Source organism: Gracilinanus agilis, chromosome 3 (assembly GCF_016433145.1).
Source record: "Gracilinanus agilis isolate LMUSP501 chromosome 3, AgileGrace, whole genome shotgun sequence".
Lineage (NCBI taxonomy): Eukaryota > Metazoa > Chordata > Mammalia > Didelphimorphia > Didelphidae > Gracilinanus > Gracilinanus agilis.
Genome location: NC_058132.1, coordinates 352142469 through 352160443, shown reverse-complemented (window position 1 = coordinate 352160443; position 17975 = coordinate 352142469). Strand labels below are relative to the sequence as shown.

The 17975-nt window shown below is 34.8% G+C and overlaps 1 long non-coding RNA gene across 2 annotated transcripts in view; it reads right to left on the bottom strand.

The window, feature by feature from the left end:
* LOC123242381 overlaps positions 1-17975 on the bottom strand; it is a 501284-nt gene that overhangs the window by 356791 nt on the left and 126518 nt on the right. For both annotated transcript variants that reach the window (XR_006505817.1, XR_006505816.1), the window contains exon 2: positions 2025-2084. This is a non-coding gene — a long non-coding RNA (uncharacterized LOC123242381). The remainder of the gene's footprint in view (positions 1-2024; positions 2085-17975) is intronic.

Below are 17975 nucleotides of genomic sequence, written 5' to 3'. Positions count from 1 at the left end.
CAAAGATATACTAGTTTGAATTTCTAGGATGAAAAGGAAAAGGGGATTTTGTGTGCTTCATTCTTATCCAAAAGAATTATTTAAAATCCTATTCCTGTCACAGATAGCAAAGGAAGGAAGTGTAGACTCTCTCTCTCTCTCTCTCTCTCTCTCTCTCTCTCTTTATATATATATATATATATATATATACACATATATATGTATATATATATATATATATGTATGTATGTATATAGTTGGGGGACAGCGAGGAGAGAAATGGGAAGCAAAGAGATTTTGTTTTTTCCTTCCTATATGTAGAAATGATGAGTTATGGATAGAATTTAGAGTGTACATCCTTAGTACTTCTGTACCTTAAAATACTGCCGAGTATTAATTTTTCATCAAGTTGTCATTTTCTCTGACATTTGGTTTTATTAATCAAGGCATTTATCATTAATTTGTAGAAAATACCATAATTAAGTCAAATAAAATAAAACCCTTAAAAGGTTAAAATTAGAAAGCAGGTGAATTAGGACTTTGACATTAGCCTGTTGACACACAGGAGCTTTTCCAAAGTGTGGGAAAGGAAATTTTGCTATGGGTTGGTACCTCAATCTTTGGCCTGGCTGGTTTAGAAAACTGTTCTAGAGATTTGATTTAAATCTCCCTGACAGTTTTGACATTCAGGTGAAAGGGCTGCTGCTGCTGCATTTGAAACAATTTGCATATCCCCCTGCTAAATGGAATGTTAGAGGTGTGCACTGATGTAAAGAAATTAAAAACAAGCTTTCACACATGCTTATGTGTATATATTCACAAAAGTGATGGTTGGATCTCCCCAACCCACCCCCCACCAATGTAATCTGTGATTTACTCCTCTATAATAAATTACCCTTCCATGCTATTCTAGCTGGAAGGTCTAACGATGCATGTAAGAAGCAAAGTAATTACATCCTTCTCTTGTCTATAGATCCTTCTTCAATATTGGTGAGCTCTCTATACAGTTCAGCCACAGAAGTCTACTGTGAGTGACCTTCATGGTTGCTAACTGAAATTCTGGTCTGCTGGCCACTGGCAGTCATTAAAATGGATCTAAACTGATATATCTGAACACTTTGTTGCTTTCTAAATACTTTTATCCCTCTCTTATGGTTTGTTTTCATTTCTCTCCCTTTCTTGTTGCATGAAGACTGGGTACTGTCTTTTTGACTGTATGCAGTGATGAGATAATGAATGTAAAGCACTTTGCAGACTTTAAAGTGTTACATTATGCCATCTATTATTATGATTAGCTTACAGTGACCAGACCTCCAGGATGGTGATGACTTTATGTCCTGAGTTTTCTATAGCACTCATGACAAATTTATGCAATGTTCATAGTGCAATAAGGGGGAAAGCTGGTAAATGTTTAACAACTGAATTTTACTAGGGGTGTGGGTGGGGAGGGTGAAAATTTTTGTATATACTTGTAAGTTTAATCTTCATTATTAACACTTTCTTAAATCTAGATAATCAACAAAAAACGAATTAAACCTTGATTTCTACTGATTGCTGATTTTTTAAGTGTAAATGCACATGTTGAAAATTTAGCAATCACTTCTTATAAGCCTGTTAGAGCTGGTTCCAGCATAGCCCTGGCTCCGTGCCAACATTTCTATTTAAATAAAAAGAAATAAGGTATAAATACGAAAGAGTCCTAAATTAATGGAATACAAGAAAAAGAAAGACCTATTCCAGTGGATGAAGGGAAAAGGGGGAAAGGAAATACCCAACTTGAACTTGAATTAAGAAACTGGTAAAGTATCTTTCTTTTGCGATTAAAGATAGTGATACTCAAATTAGATAACATATGTAGAATGCTTTGCAAGCCTTAAAATTCCTTATAAAGGTTAGATATTATGAATATTTTGACTAGTAAAGGTAGTTAATGTGGGTAACTTGCCAAAGGCTAGTTAGGTATGAGATAATGAATGAAGAAAGTCAAACATCAGATAACAGTTGAAGAAGTTCACATATGCCAAAGAATATTTCATGAATATTACCTTCACTCTCCAAAGTCTGTAACAGTTAAGAACAATTCTTAACAATTTTTTTCTGTGAATCTGTAAACAAAAAACAAAAAACACACAACTTAAATTTAGTCATCTGCTGAGACACTACCTTACATTTTCATAACAACCTGATAATTAGGAGAAGAGGGTGGCCATTGATGAACAGATAAATGCATATTCATCACTTGGAAAATAGCAAAGTCCTATATACTTAAATATATAAGAAAAGAACAAGTGTGCATCAAAATATAAGACAAAGGATTAAAACCCAGAACACTGTATATGCACTCTTCCCAGAGATGAAGGGGGAAAAAAAAGCAAAAACCACACCGGTATAACAAAACATCATTTATTTGGATTCCACTAATTTGAAAGCTATCATAATTCAGATCTGAGTTGACCTAAAGCCTACCTATCTCTCTATGAAATAAAGGACTTGCTTAAAAGCTTAACAGTATAATATTTTAAGGGAGGATGTTTATCCTACATTAGAAAAATAATTCTCTAGTAACCTTAAAAAGCACATTAGCAGCATCAATTTTAATATAACAAAAACATTATCTCAAGCCCATGGTATAGTTCTGCAAGGCTCTGTGCTAGCCACTGAAGGGAATATTAAAATATTAGTATGACAAAATTACTGACTTTCAGAGCTAAGTCTGGAAGGAATTTCTCCTCTATTTCTCAAAGCTTGTCCATCAGGGCCTTAAATTGGCAATATTTTATTAGACTTATTCATGATATTTTATAATAAAGATCATTTATTTTTAAAAAATACATAAATCAGAAGAGTCTGTGTCCTAATTATTATGAATCAGTGAGCTTTTACTATTGATAAGTTGCTTTCAGAGACATTTCAGAGAATAGAAGAATTAACCAGGAAATGCTTTCAGAATTGAAGTTGGCACACTGTAGTCTTGGAAAGGGATATCTCTAAATTTGCTATGAAATCTCAGTGATGACCTTGATATCATGTGTACTAATAATCTCCACAGAGAATAAGCAATCTGAACTCTCAAAAATCAGTTCTACTAATAGAAAAATGTATACATAAACACAAGCTGGTTAAAAACTTATAAACCTACCATAACAGTGTTTTAAAATATGCTACACTAAAATTAATCAAGGAAAATTATATGCTTCAACATAATCCACACAATTAAAATCTTGAGATCTCACTGTTTTTGCTCACCACCCACTCTCTTCTCAACCTCTTGCAATCTGGTTCTGTCCCCACCATTCTGCTAAAACTGTTCTCTGGAAAGTCACCAGTGACCAACTAATTGGCAAATCCAAAGAACCTTATTAATTCTGTTCTTATTCTCTTTGCCCTCTCTTCAGCCTCTGACACTAACCACCAATCCTACTGAACACTCTCTCTTCCCCTGGCTTCTGAGATACCTCTCCTATTACTCCTCCTGCCATCCTAATACCTCCTTTCCTGGACTTGGCATCCTCCAAAATTTGAGGTCATTCAGGGTTACAAACTTTTGCTCCTCTTCCCTCTATATACTCTGTCCCCTGTTAAACTTAATCATCATTGGGAAATTCAACTATTACCTTTATTCAAACAACTTCAGGATTAATATATCAAGTCTTAGACTTTCTTTCTTTCTTTCTCCAATCAGAGAAACAGTGATAAGCCAGCCAGGGCTTTGGAGAGAGAGGACCTTGTTTCAAAGTCTGCCTCTGTTGTTGCCTTGAGAAGCAATTAGGTGACACAGTACAGAGGGCTGAATCTGCAGTCTACAAGATCTGAGTTCAAATCTAGCCTCAGGTCCTCATTAGCTGTATAACTTCAAACAACAAATCAACTATACTAGTTGACTTGCTGTACCTCCCACACAATATTCTATCTCCTTTCTCCATGACTTTGCCCTGGCTGTTTCCCATGCCTAGAATGCTCTCCTTCCTCACTTATGCCTCTTTGCTCCCCTGCATTCCTTGATGACTGAGTTCCAATGCCATCTTCTAGAGGAGACCTTTGGAGGTCCACCTCCCATTAGTACCTTTGAGATGAACTTCCACATTCTTTGCATATATCTTGTAGGCATATAGTTATTTAAATGTTCCCCTCACAAAATCACTTTTATTATATTCCCTCTAAAATTGACTCACTATTTCTATCTACAGCATCGCTCAGATATAGTACCTTCCACATTTGAAATTTCAGTATTATCTTTAACTCTTCCTGTTCTTTTATCTCAAATCCAGTGACTCACAATATCCTTTTAATTCTAACTCCATGATATCAGGCTCTTCTCACTGAACTACTGAAATATGCTCAGAACAAGTCTTTGATTTATAGCCACCCTCCCCTGTCAAATTATACTTCACACAGTTGCAAAGAGCTTAATAAATGATAGTTGATTAACTGATTATAGAGATGACCACATAACATCTATGCTCAAAACCTTTCAAGCATTCCATGTCCACACTGCCTAACAAGTTTAAATTCCTTTCGATTTAACCCTCTATTTCTGGATGCCAGCCTGATATCATGCTATTCTCTTACAAATAATCTACTCTTCAGGCAAAGTACTCTTCACCATACCCAGTGCCTACCTTACAATTTTCTACCTCTGGGCTAAGCCTTAGAATGTCCTTCCCACACCCTATGAGCCAGGTCCTCATGATACAAAAACGGAAGGCAAAACAGTCCCCATCCTCAAGGAGTTTATAATCTAAAGGGGGGACACAACATACAAATAAATGTACAAAAATATACATAAAAGATAAATTGGAGATAAATTCAGAGGGAAGGCAGTAACATTAATGGAGGCTGGGAAAGGCTTTCTAGAGGATGGGAGTTTAAGTGAGACTTGAAGGAAGCAAGGAGCAGAGATGAAAGGGAAAAATTTCTAGGCATGATGGTCAGTCAATGAAAATTACCAATCAAGAGGTGGAATGTCTATAAAAAGCTAGAGTAACCAAAGTTAGTAAGCTTGAGATTAACTAGAGATGAACACTCCTTGACTTGGAGAAAAGGAAAGGGATAAACAGGAGACATGGCAAGTATGTTTCCAACCTATAGCTTTATAAACAGTAGTTTCAGCTTTATGATATTTTCCCTCCATACCTCCTTTCTTTTTTATTCACAGTTTCCAATACTCTCTCCCAACCTTTAGCCTTCTTTCCTGCCAAACTAGAGAACTTATTCATAACACTCAACACCATTTCTCTTTTTCTCTTCCATAATTCTCACCTGACCCCACATCCTCTTGTCCCGGCCCCTTCCCTGCTAAATCTACCAGTAAAGAAAGGAGCACTAGAGTGAAAATCTTAGGTATAGAGTGACTCCTGAAATTTTTGCAGAATCTGTTTCCATTTTTGGAAATATAATCTAACAATGTTGTATGATTCAGAGGAACATCATGGGGAGAAGAGTCATCAGTAGCAAAAACTGTAAGTCTTCTGGACATTTAAAGTGATTCCCTGTCCCAGATAAAAAGACCCAATGAAACTTTCCTTGACCTGAATTTATAATCCTAACCGTAATATTGATATAGAGCTTATGCAGTGAACTTTGGTCTGATCAAAGTAGCTAAGATTGATCCTCTTGAACTAACAGATTAAGGAAAGTGCTTTATTTTGTTCGGGCAGAATTGTAGTTTGTCTTAGATTCTACTGAGATTTTGCAGTAAACTGGAAAAGGGAAGATTTTACCTGGGTAAAAATACCATAGAGGAAATGCTTCTTTCATTTCAAAGTAAGGGATATAACAGGATAGTGGCACTTCCTCATTTCTGTGACAAAATTATAATATTTCAACAACAAATCCATTTATTACCCAGGAAAAGAGGATAGACCAAATTGTGATGCAACAATCCCCAGATCAGTATTAGAAAGAGTAAATGACTTATAACAAGATTTTTAAATATAAGAGTCATTGGCTATATGTGTGCCGCAAAGTAACGTATTGAAAATGATGCCACATCAGAGTTCATCTTTATAAAAGAACAGAAAAGGTGTTAAATGGTTAGTGCCAATATATCACGTTTAATGGAAGCGCTTAGAAGGTTAAAAAAAACACATACACACGAAAAAGAAAGTGGCTAAAGTAAGACCACTGACATGATCTGTTCAGAAAAACTCAAATAGAAACATAACTACTTTTAGCAGTTATGATTCTATAAGTTTGGCTTTAATACAAAAGTAGAACTTTAGTGAAAACATGAAATACATTTAAAAGAAATAACATTAAATGTCAAGATCCTGCTTTCTATACAGGAAAATTCCTTTAGAAGCCACATCATTAGGTTTCCTGAGCAGTTCAGAAATGCATTTGAAAATGTCCATCTGTCCCCTTTTTGGTTAAAACCTTCAGCCAACTGTTTGTCCAAGGATTTTTTTAATGCCATACCAAAGCAAACCACAGTGATCAATAGGTCTTATGATAAAAAAAAAAAGGTAATACTTGTAACAGCCTCATCCAGACACTGTATAGCTATTAATTGCATACATAATTAATTAAATTATAAAAGAAAAAGCAAAGCCTGAAATGTTGAAAACTTTAGGTGCTTGTGTTATATTTGTCTAGTAGGAAGCATGCCCTTGAAACAGACATTAGTTATAACATATCAATTTAAATGAGAGTAGCATTACAGAGAGACAAAACATGCCATATGAACAGATGAAGATTTCAATCATCAACAAGACCATGCTGTTCATTCTTGCATAAACAAATGTGTTTTAATCATTGGGACTTAACATGCAGTTCAAAGGTCATTCTCACATTATAATAACATTAACTTTTTGGGGGGGAATGGGGTAATTTCATCAGTATAGGAAGCTGGGAGGGGGCAGAAGAGAAGCAGTAGAGAGACTGATACATTTGATGACTTGCCCAGAATCTCACAGCTGGTATATGACAGAAAACTGAAACCAGGTCTTCCTGAAGCTGAGGTTGGCTTTTTACCCACTAAACCACGGTTGCTTCTCATGGTGGTGATTCTTAAGGACATTAATTCCCATTGCTATTACTTAAAAATATACAAAATATGGAGGCTTTTCCTTCGATCTGAGGTAAGGTGAGTGAAAACTTCTAAAAGCAATACTTTACTACTATTGTGAAATACACAATACTTACTCACTAGACACACCTTAAATCTTTATATTTTTTCTTTATATATTTTCCAACATTAATTGAAATTCAAGTTATGAAAACAAATTGAAAGAGCTCTATAAGTAACCAAGCTCTAGAAGCATATAAGATACATGCCAATCATCTGCTTATAAAAACTAGCTTGGTTCTAATGCAATCTCAGGAAAACAAACAAGTTTTCTTTTTCTTTTTTTTAAACCTTTACCTTCCATCTTGGAGTCAATACTGTGTAGTGGCTCCAAAGCAGAAGAGGGGTACGGGTAGGCAATGGGGGTCAAGTGACTTGCCCAGGGTCACACAGCTGGGAAGTATCTGAGGTCAAATTTGAACCTAGGACCTCTGCCTCTATGCCTGGCTCTCAATCCACTGAGCTACCCAGCTGCCCCCAAGCAAGTTTTCTAAGTAAATCATTTAGCCTAGCTTTAAAGACATGCCTAGTATGGAGAATAAGATGGAAATCTGCTAGGTTTTAGAATAGACTCAAGGGCTTAGATCTATCCTAAAAGTGTCCAGAAGAGCAAAATCAAACCAAATCAAATTCTCAAGAGATTTTATAGCAAAGAGCCATCTTTAGTGTTGAACTTTCTCCTTTCTCTTCTTAATAGAAAGGTGGGGAAGTTCCCTGGGCAGAATGCACGGAGACTCAACTTCAGAGTCAGGAAGATGTGAGTCTGAAACATGCCTCAGCCAGTTATAAATTGTGGGACCTCTCTCAACCTCAATGACCTTATCTGTAAGATAAGGATAATAATAGCATATACATTACAGAACACTGTGAGAACTAAATAGGATAGCATATAGAGTACTTTCTGTATCTATGTTGGCTATGGAAGAAGAGTATATGCCACATATTTTGTCGGTCTCATTTTAATCTCATCTAAACCCTTCTAATTTTACTTTCATGTATCTAAGTTCTCCATTAAATTCTTCCTCTGATATAGTAATATTATGGCATGGAGGTGATCCTGCCTTCCCAAAAGATCAACTAAAAAAGACCTACTAAATCCTACCAAGTTGGAAAGGTTATGGATCTAAGGGTGGACTATATGTCTGTTACTCCAGGGCCATCTTAGGTAAGTCTGGGAGGTTCCTTACTAGTTTGCCTTGAGGATGAGGAATATTTTAGCCACAGAAGCTTTCAAAGAAAATTTACTAATTTATGAAATCTAAGCAATCTGTATTTGCTGAGAATATCTGCACCAGCAAATCCTGGGTCCTTTTAAAGTATTCTTTTAAAGTATCCTATGTCACTCTTTTTATGTATTCACAAATTCTTTTTATCCTCATTTATCCAAAAGTTCACCTTAACTAAATCTTAAAAATCAGTACCAACAAATAAATAAATTAAAATTCAATGACTATAAAAAGTACACAGTCTAACCTGATTAATTATTAAAAGGTAAACAAAATGCATTCTTAAATTATTTACTCAATCTTTTTCAACTAAAATTTCAGAGTTTTAAAGTATGAAATATGTGCTTCCTACAAGGACATACAAAATAATTCATTTAAAATATTTTGTAAAGTGCACTGGTTATGGGGAATGGGGGGCTTAAGGGAAAGGGAAAGAATATGAAACATGTAACTATGGAAAATATTCAAAATAAAAATTTTAAAAATAAAATAAAATATTTTATAAGAAAGGCACCCAGGAAGCCTTAAAAACTTCCATGAATTAAATTTTAGAAGACTGGAAGAGAAGGGAGGGTGAAAGGAAGAATAAAGAGATGGAACTTGAGATTTCTCATCATTGGAATGCATGAGAAAAATAAAAACGTAGGAAAAAGTGGTTTGATTTTATCTGAAGCTAACAAAGAAGGGTGGAACACCCACATGGAGTTTGTTGCAAAAATATCATACCACCTGGCAAATATAGGTATTTAATAAGTATTACTTGATTGACTGATTATTAATAATACCTCAAATTCAACTGAGAAACAAATTGGGATTGGGGTAGTAAGGCAGAAGAAAGAGGCAGGGAAATACCTTGGAAGGAATAGTCACAAGCAAAAAAAAACCCTGATCTTATAAAAGGGAGATGGAGAAGACGAAAAGAACTAGAATCTAAAGGAGTACCTTGGATTGCCTCTTGAACAATTGGTAAATGGTTGATATATGAATGAAATAAATGGAATGGAATATTATTGTACCATAAGAAATGATGAAGAAGAAGGTTTCAGAAAGTTCTGGTTAGTATGAACTGAGAGGAAGAAATGAAAAATATGAAGAAAATGATTTATAAAAAGATAACTTTTTAAAGAAAAACAGCTTTGGGAGCAACAAGGTGGCTGAGAGGCTAGAGATGGGAGGTCAAATGACCTCATACACGTCCTAGCTATGTGATGCTGGGTAAATCACTTAATCCCAATTGCCTAGTCTATACCACCCTTCTACCTTTGCAACTGATACTTAATATTGATTTTAAGGCAGAAGATAAGGGTGTTTTTTTAAGAAGAAAAACAGCTTCAAAATACTTAAGAACTCTGACCAGTGCAATAAGCAACTTTGTTCCCAGAGAAGCATGTTACTTCCTGACAGAGAGGTAATAGACACAAAATGAAGACAAGTATCTATTTTTGGACATGGCCATTGGGTTGATTCATTTGCTCAACTGTGCTTATTTGGTATCACAGTGTGTAGGCATGGAAAGAATCTGAGGTCAAATTCAGCCTCAGAAATTTAATAGCCATGTGACCCTAGAGAAGTCACTTAACTTCTTTTTGCCTCAGTTTCTTCATCTGTAAAATAAAGATAATAATAGTAGCTATTTCCCAGGATTGTTATGAGCATCAAATGAGATTAAAATAATAATTGTAAAGTGCTTTGCACGGATTTGGCACATAATAAGCACTATATAAATGTTAGTTCTTATTAGCTATAATTATTTGTCACAATGGCTTTGTTTTTGTTTTCTTTTAAGCACAGAGGAAAAGGAAATGGGAAGAAATAGATGGAGATGTAAGGTTTTCTAAATTTTACAAACAAAATCAAAATGATATTCAGTAGGAAATACAGGCAACCTGGACAGTTATGATAGTAATGTGTAAGGTTTATTTTATATTTAAAAGAAAAAGAAAAGCATTTTGAAATGGAGATTCATGGTTTCATACATATGTGTGTATATACATATTTATATATTTACAGTTACACATGTAACTGCCTGGAATTAAGTGCCTAATAAGTGCTTTTTCATGCATATATTCTTAGCATTACTCTAATATATTGGGAAACACTGTTTTTCTTAAATTTTTGGTTCCCTCAGCGGTGGGAAGAACTATATTAAAAGTTGTTGTCTGTTGTTTAGTTGTTTTCAGTTGTGTCCAACCATTCATAACCCCATTTGACGTTTTCTTGGCCAAGACTCTGGAGTGAATATGAAAAGATATGTGGTTTTAAGCTTTACTTCTGAAGTAGAAATAAAGCCAGCACTTTTAAATAAGTTGATACTCTTGTGTACTGTTATGTGAATTATTATCCTGAATTATTTTATATCCTAATTATTTGTGTACGTTATATCATCCTACTAGATTCTAAGGCTTTTTATTTTATCTAATCTTTGTAAAAGGGGTTCTCTTTCTCATAAATTTCTAGGGGCCAAAATGCCCCTAAAAATATTAGATTAAAATACACAGCTGTGAAATCCTCCAATAGGTGCAGTTTTCTACCCCTTCCCTAGCACTTTAGATATGGCAGAGAAATCCACATATTGACATAAAATGGCTTTTGTTGGCAATGGCAGGTCATTGATCCCTCAGCAGGTCAATATATGATGCTCTAGGATTATTACCTTCCAAATATGGAATTACTTCTCTTTGATTTTTAAAATTCAGTTTAAAGTAAAATGTGAGGGCAAAAGAGTTAACTCAGTGGCTAAAACTGTAGCAATTTGAAAACTTCCTTGGCATCCTCATCTATCTGACAGATTGAGTGTTCTCAATGACAGCAATCTCATTGTACCACAGAACTTGCACTCAGTGTACCAAACTTTAGATTTTTAGGTACACCCACTTATGGCAAAGCTTGTTAACAAGACAAAATTTGTTATTATTATTATATTCACCAGTTTTTTGGAATCATTTCTTTTGTCTTTTTCAAAGGATTAACAAAAACTTGATATTTTAAAATACTTCGTTAGAGTCATCTATTCCAAATAATATTTACTGAATTTGTCCACAATTTACAAAATCAGAGCTTTAAACTATACTTTTTGAAAAAAAATTCATGGAAAATCACTCATGAACTTATCCATTCAAATTATGTACAATGTAGCCCCTACCCATATGCATTGTTGTACAAATTTTCATATATATTCCATTTTGTCTATTATCTTCCACCATTGTTTTTGCTTATATTTATGTCAACAGTGATTAGCATAGAGCTTGTAACATAGCATTTAACAAAATGCTTGTTGCTTTCCCTGTCTTTCTCCCTCTTATGGGAGAAATCATAGAAAACTTGATTGTTGATGCCTCTAGGACTAAAAGTTTGATCTATCTTTGGCCTAGCCTGTCTCTTCCTGATCATTCAAGAAATCTCTATTCTTTTTCTAGTTTTACCCTACCTTGAATCTTAGCCCAAGACAGGGATTACAAGGATCCTTAGACCTTCTGATTCTATAGTTAAATATTGTTTCTCATTCACTTCCATAGTTGAAGAATAGTACTTTAGGTATGGTCTCCTCATTCTCTAATCTAAAACTTTAACCTCTAGTCCTCAGATTCTCTGGAATTTATTGAGTACATTTTTCTTTCCCACTCCAGGTCTTGTTCTTCCTTATCTCCTGTTCTACTAGAACTATCTCACCATTCCCATTTTGATACAGAAGTACACTGATTTCTTTATTTAAGAAATATTAATAAAAATATAAAGAGAATAATGGCTTGATCACTGAGATATCCAAAGTCACACATACACATACACACATACATTATACATACATATACATCAGAAGTTCTCTCCACTCAAATATTAAACATAAATGGCCCTAAAGAAAGGAAAAACTAAATCTCATCCCATATCTAGTATTCTGTTTTAATACTCAAGAACTAGCTGGTATTAGCCTCATAAAAATTCATTACAACGTATCAACTATTTATTAATACCGACTATGTGCAAATCAATGTTCTAGACTACTAGGGAGATAAGAGTTCAAATAATGCACAGTCCAACCTCTCAAGGAGTTTACAATGCAGTATAAATAATAAGAAAGACAAATATTAAGGCATAAGGGAAAGATTTCTGTAGAAGGTGATATCTGAAAGAACATAATAGACTACAATGGTTAACAATGGAGAAGGAGGATACTCCAGGAATTGTCAAAAGCCTGAGAAAAGACAGAGAGGGGAAAGACCGTGCTGCATTTTCAAAAAAACTAAGTAGTTTGGCCAGACTATAGATGAATTCTGGGAAGAAAATTAGATATTTTTGGAAAGGTAGGATGATGTTAAGTTGTAAAGGGCCTTGACAAAATAGGAGATGAGAAGTCTGAATTTTATTTAAAAGTTATTAGCTAGTCACTGAGGGGTAACATGACCAGTTTATGGGAAGGAAGAGTATTCTGGCCAAGATGTAAGGATAAATTCATTTATTGGTAAATTTCTAATGTGCCATAAGCATCTTAAAAATCGAGACCAGTTTCAAGTTTTCATTTTTGTCTTTGTATTTCTATCACTTAACAGAATCCATGGTACACGATAGATGCTTAATAAATGTTTCACTAGCAAATTATTCATTAATTCAACAAATATCAAGTGTTTATTCTATGAAGGCACTTTTTCATGAGTTCTAGGCTGAAAAATACTTAGTCTTTACGGCTTGGATTGTTCTCTGACATCAAGGCATTTGGAGGAATGTCCATTATCCATCTTTTCATAAGAGGCAGTATAGAGTGGTAGGCAGAAGGCTAACCTTGAACACAGGAAATATTGGTTTCAAGTTCTGTCTCTGGAATACTGAGTAAATCACTTAACCTACAGGGCAACTCTCTAAGACCGCTAAGAGATCAAGGAATTGCCAATTTTTACGAGAAGAAGTCATTTCTACGTAGGGAATTTTCTAGCCAGATGAAATTATAAGTCTAACTCAAATCAGAATATGATATGCCAGACGTATTCTTCCTTGACCAGGGCTGAAAGTAGCCTGGTACTTATTATTTCACTCTCTCCAAATATATAATTTATTATTTCATTTTCTCCCAAATCTGGAATATGTCCTTTAAAACTTTAAATTAAATTGTTTTATTTTAAAATTTAATTTAAAATTTTAAAATTTAAAAAATTTAAAAATTTAAAAAATGTAATAACAAAGAAAGAAATTTTGAAGGAGGGGCAAAGATTTAGATCTGGAAGGGAACTTAGAGGTCAGTTAGTCTAATCTCCTATTTTACAAATGATATGATATAGACCCATAGTGATGAAAGATCCTAAGATCAGAGAGGCAGTAAATGGAAGATCAGGGATAGAACCCAAATCCTCTCATGGGTTAGCCAACATTCTTTCTACTATATAATGCCACCACTTTGATATTACAGATTGAAAAAGTGACAGTGCCCCTTTTACTATGTGGACTTCTTTTGTGCAAATTGAGAAGTACCGTTCTCCTTGAAGTATAAAATGTAAAATTTATTTATACTAGCAAAGCCCCTCAATGTCATTAGGTCTAATAACAATTCTTTGACATCTAATGCATATTCCTTTCTTTAACATTATTACAGTTTGACCAAAAGGTTAGTTTACAGTATTCTAGCTCATATTCCAATTCATACCCAAAGCAATTTTATAATTTTGGGGAGAAGCTATAAAAAAGATTTTGTTGAAGTTTAAAAAATCTATTCCCCTTACTCCTGTTATTTATGTATTTTTCTGTTTTTTAGACATTATTATAGTTAAGCATTACTTCTTTGTAATAAATGCATCACAATTTCTTTGTCCTCAAATGTTTAATGACTCCCCTATTCAGTGTCATATCAAAAAGAATGTCTGACACAATTAAGTCTACTAACAGTTATATTTTTATTTACTTTTTTAATGTAATTTTTCTGCTTTTATCCCTCAAAAATCCCATGTCTTCACAAACTTTCTATTAAGAATGTAGAGCTAACAGTCTAATATGCTTGTTAACTAGTTATCCTGATTTCATATTTTTCAAGTCTCCTTTTATCTGCTTCTCATCAATAGCAATCTATTTTCAGCAGTTTCATCCTCATTCCTATTGTTCGACATTACACATCTCCATCAGTCTAACTATTCAATTAAATTTAAGTCTGATAAAGATTTTAAATGATAGTTCATTAATCTATATCTTCGGGATATGCTACTTATTAATTAGTAAGACTATCATTTTCCATTGTCCATCTTGGAGTTTCTGTAATAAATTCCACTGCCAATCAGCTTTCATTAACTTATCAACCCTTCCAATTTGTGATAACCAATAAATCGTATTCTACATTTCTGGCATCTAATTCTATCTTACCTACTCTGGCTACATAAATCTGCTAAGGCCAACTGTGTCAAAAATAGTTTTTAGCTCCAACTACGATTCTATAAAAGTGGTAAAGCTGAAACCAATCTAAACAAAAAGTTTACTATTCATTTACATTGGATATGTCAATGTAATCTTGATTTTTTCAAAGAAAATGAGTTTTTAAAAAATGATTAAAAACAGCTTCAATTGGATTCACTATTCAATAAATGAAAACACTTGAGACTTCTAGCAAAAATAAACCTTGAGATGGTTAAAATATCCATTCTAAATAATGAGAACATTTAGATAATTGTCTGTGGGAAACACAGATCAGACTTTCAGTGGTCACAAAATGCTTGACCTTCACAGGTAAGCTGAATGCAACAAGCATACCACTAAATTAGACAATAGGGGTAGGAATGGGGAATCTTTCTGAAAAAACAACATTTTCAAAAGCTCCAACTGATTCATTAAAACAATAGCTGGAAGATTCTTTTTCCTGATGTGTTAGGGGAAGCTCATGAAACAAGAGACTGTGCAACCAGAGAATAAAGCCTTCAAGCCTCACTTGTGCGTATATAATGTTTTATTACCAATATTAGTGCTCTTGCCATGTATTCAGTATGTCGTGGGAATGAGTTCCCTAAAGAACACAGGTTTGCTGATCTCGGGTTCCTGATGAAATCACATGATAGAACAGGAGCTTTCACACACAATCAAGCTGACAGTCACTTACTCAGTACTCCGAGGGATCAATTTTTCCCTGTAGACATTAGTATAGCACGAATCATGAAGTGCCAAAATTCTGAGTTTTAAGTGCAAACCTCTCATCTTTGCTCAGGTATCAGTAAAAAGTACCAGTTAGATAGTTGTAGAAGGCAGTCAGGTTCCCCGAACTGAAGACAGGAATTAGAGGTATTTCCCTGATCTGCTTCAGTTTATCTACCTCTCTGAAAAGAATAAAGCATTCTCCACCAGGGATTATTCTAACCTATGCTGCCACTTCAATTCAATAAATACTTATTAAGTGCTTACTGTCTACAAAGTATATAAAGCACATTGTAGTCAATGGGGAGGATCTCAAGAAATTTACAGTCTAATGGGGAGATCACACATGCAACATTTTAATCATATTCAACTCTAACATCTTAAAACTGAAATATGAGTTTTGGAACACCATATATAATAATATAAAATAGACTATAATAAGTATATAATGGAGAAAAAATAAAGCAGAAAAGGAATTATACAGTCACACCCAAGCACATATGATGCCATAGAGAATATATGATTTTTAAAAATACACAGATATTTGTTGGTACAATTTGCCTAATGGAAAACATGCTGACCACTGACAAGTCACAGAGTTATTGAATCATGGAAATTAGAGCTGGAACCCACAGAATTTGGTCCAAACTAAATGCTCACTCATCAGAATATACACTGAATGCATCTTCTTTGGTATAGTGGCCATACTGTGAACAGCCTTGGGGAAAAGAGAAATAAGGAAGTTATGATGAAACCAAGTGAACAGTAATAAAGAACTGATGTCCTGTTATCAAAGAGACTGACTTACTGAATATTTCACCATTTTTGTTCTAAAGCTCAAGAGACCTATTGTTAGTTATGTTTTTCCACATGGCTTGCTACTCAGAATCATTAAATTATCAGTTGGATTTAATCATATTACAAATAATAATACTTGGCATTTAGATAATTATTTACATTTCACAAAGCATTTTAGATGGATTCTTTCATTTGATCCTGACAACTCTATTATGAGAGTAACTCTAGGTATCGTTATACCCATTTTATAGATGAGAAAACTGAGGACTAGTAAGCAAAAGTGACTTGCCCATAATTATGTAATTACTAAGTACTAGAGACCAGAACACTTTCTTTAACCAGTGTTCTTTTCAATTATGCAGCTAGTCAGTGAATTTTTTATATGGAGTTAGGGGACCTACCTGGGTTCAAAACCTACTTCTTATACTACCTGTGTGAATTAGGGAAAGTGACCAATCTAGGGTTCAATTTCCCCATCTGTAAAATAAGTGTTGGGCTAAATGAGCTATAAGGTCCCTGTTAGCTATAAATCTATGGCTTGATTATCACTTAAGATAAACCAAACACTCATAGACTATTTCCTAAGGTCCATACTAATTCACTGAGGGTTTTTTTTTTAAATGCCGGAGAAGCCAGTCTTCTTTTTTTTTTTTTTTTTTGCAATGTCTTGCCCTAACATCAGAGACGGGGGAGCTTCAGAGACTGACTAATACAAAAGCCTAGTTAGTTCAGTCTGAGGTCAGGCCTCATTAACTGCTATCACCCCTGGCAACCTAACCAGCACAGATCAATTCCCCAGTTCTTTCTCTCCATTCACTGACAAAAACAGACTAGCTCAGCCCCACTCCCTGCCCAAGCCTCATAGTAACACCAGTACAGGACTCATTTCCAAATGGGTCTGGCCCAGAGGGAGACACACAGACTCATGCAAAAAGGGTACTTGAAGCACCCAGACCGTGCAGAGGCAGAATTCCCAAGTGCCACCTGCTATAAGAACATACCATCTGTGGAATCACCCCCAAATGATTCCCCCATTCTGCAGTAACAAGTTGAGACAAACAGTCGTCAATCAGACCAGAGCACTGGACAAGTTCCCAAGGTTGGTAGATATTGCCCCAGGCTAACAACTTTCACTAGAAGCTCTGGCCTATGGGGTGGTTTGTGAGATTGCCTTCCCATTGCCCCACCTCTGCATCCTGGATTCCCAGGACCATTTAAGTTGTGCAAATTGATTCTGAGGGCAGGCTAGGATTGGTGAACCCAGTCTGATTAGATATTGCTGAAGAAGTCTACTTTTGGTGCCCCAGGGCATCTTCTCCTTGGCAGCAACAAGAAACTGTACCACTGACAAAGCTTTAGCAAATGTTAGATGTCTGTTCACTCTTTCCTCAAATACACTTAATTACTCATTTTTAGCTTTTGAAAACATTGCTGTGCTGTGACAAAACTTACCATTTCTTTATTTGGCTAGATCACAGAATGACAAATTTCTAGTTATATGAATAGGACTGTATTTGCTACCAACTTTTTGGCTAGCCTTAATCAATACCCGTGTCAGGTATGAGCAAAATGAAATGGAGACTAAACGGTTTCAGTGATCCATGTGAGTGGCAATATGACAAAAAAAAGTCAATTGGGTAGCAATAAGGTCCAAAGAAAAAAGGGCATGGGGAAAGGACTGAGATAGCAGGAACAGGTGAACTGACTAGAGGGTGAAGAGAATGCAAATGAAGGAAATTTGCTTAGGAGGAAGGGGACACAGAGCAAGATAGTAGGATAGGATCTTACAATGCAAAAGAGGAATTTCAGAG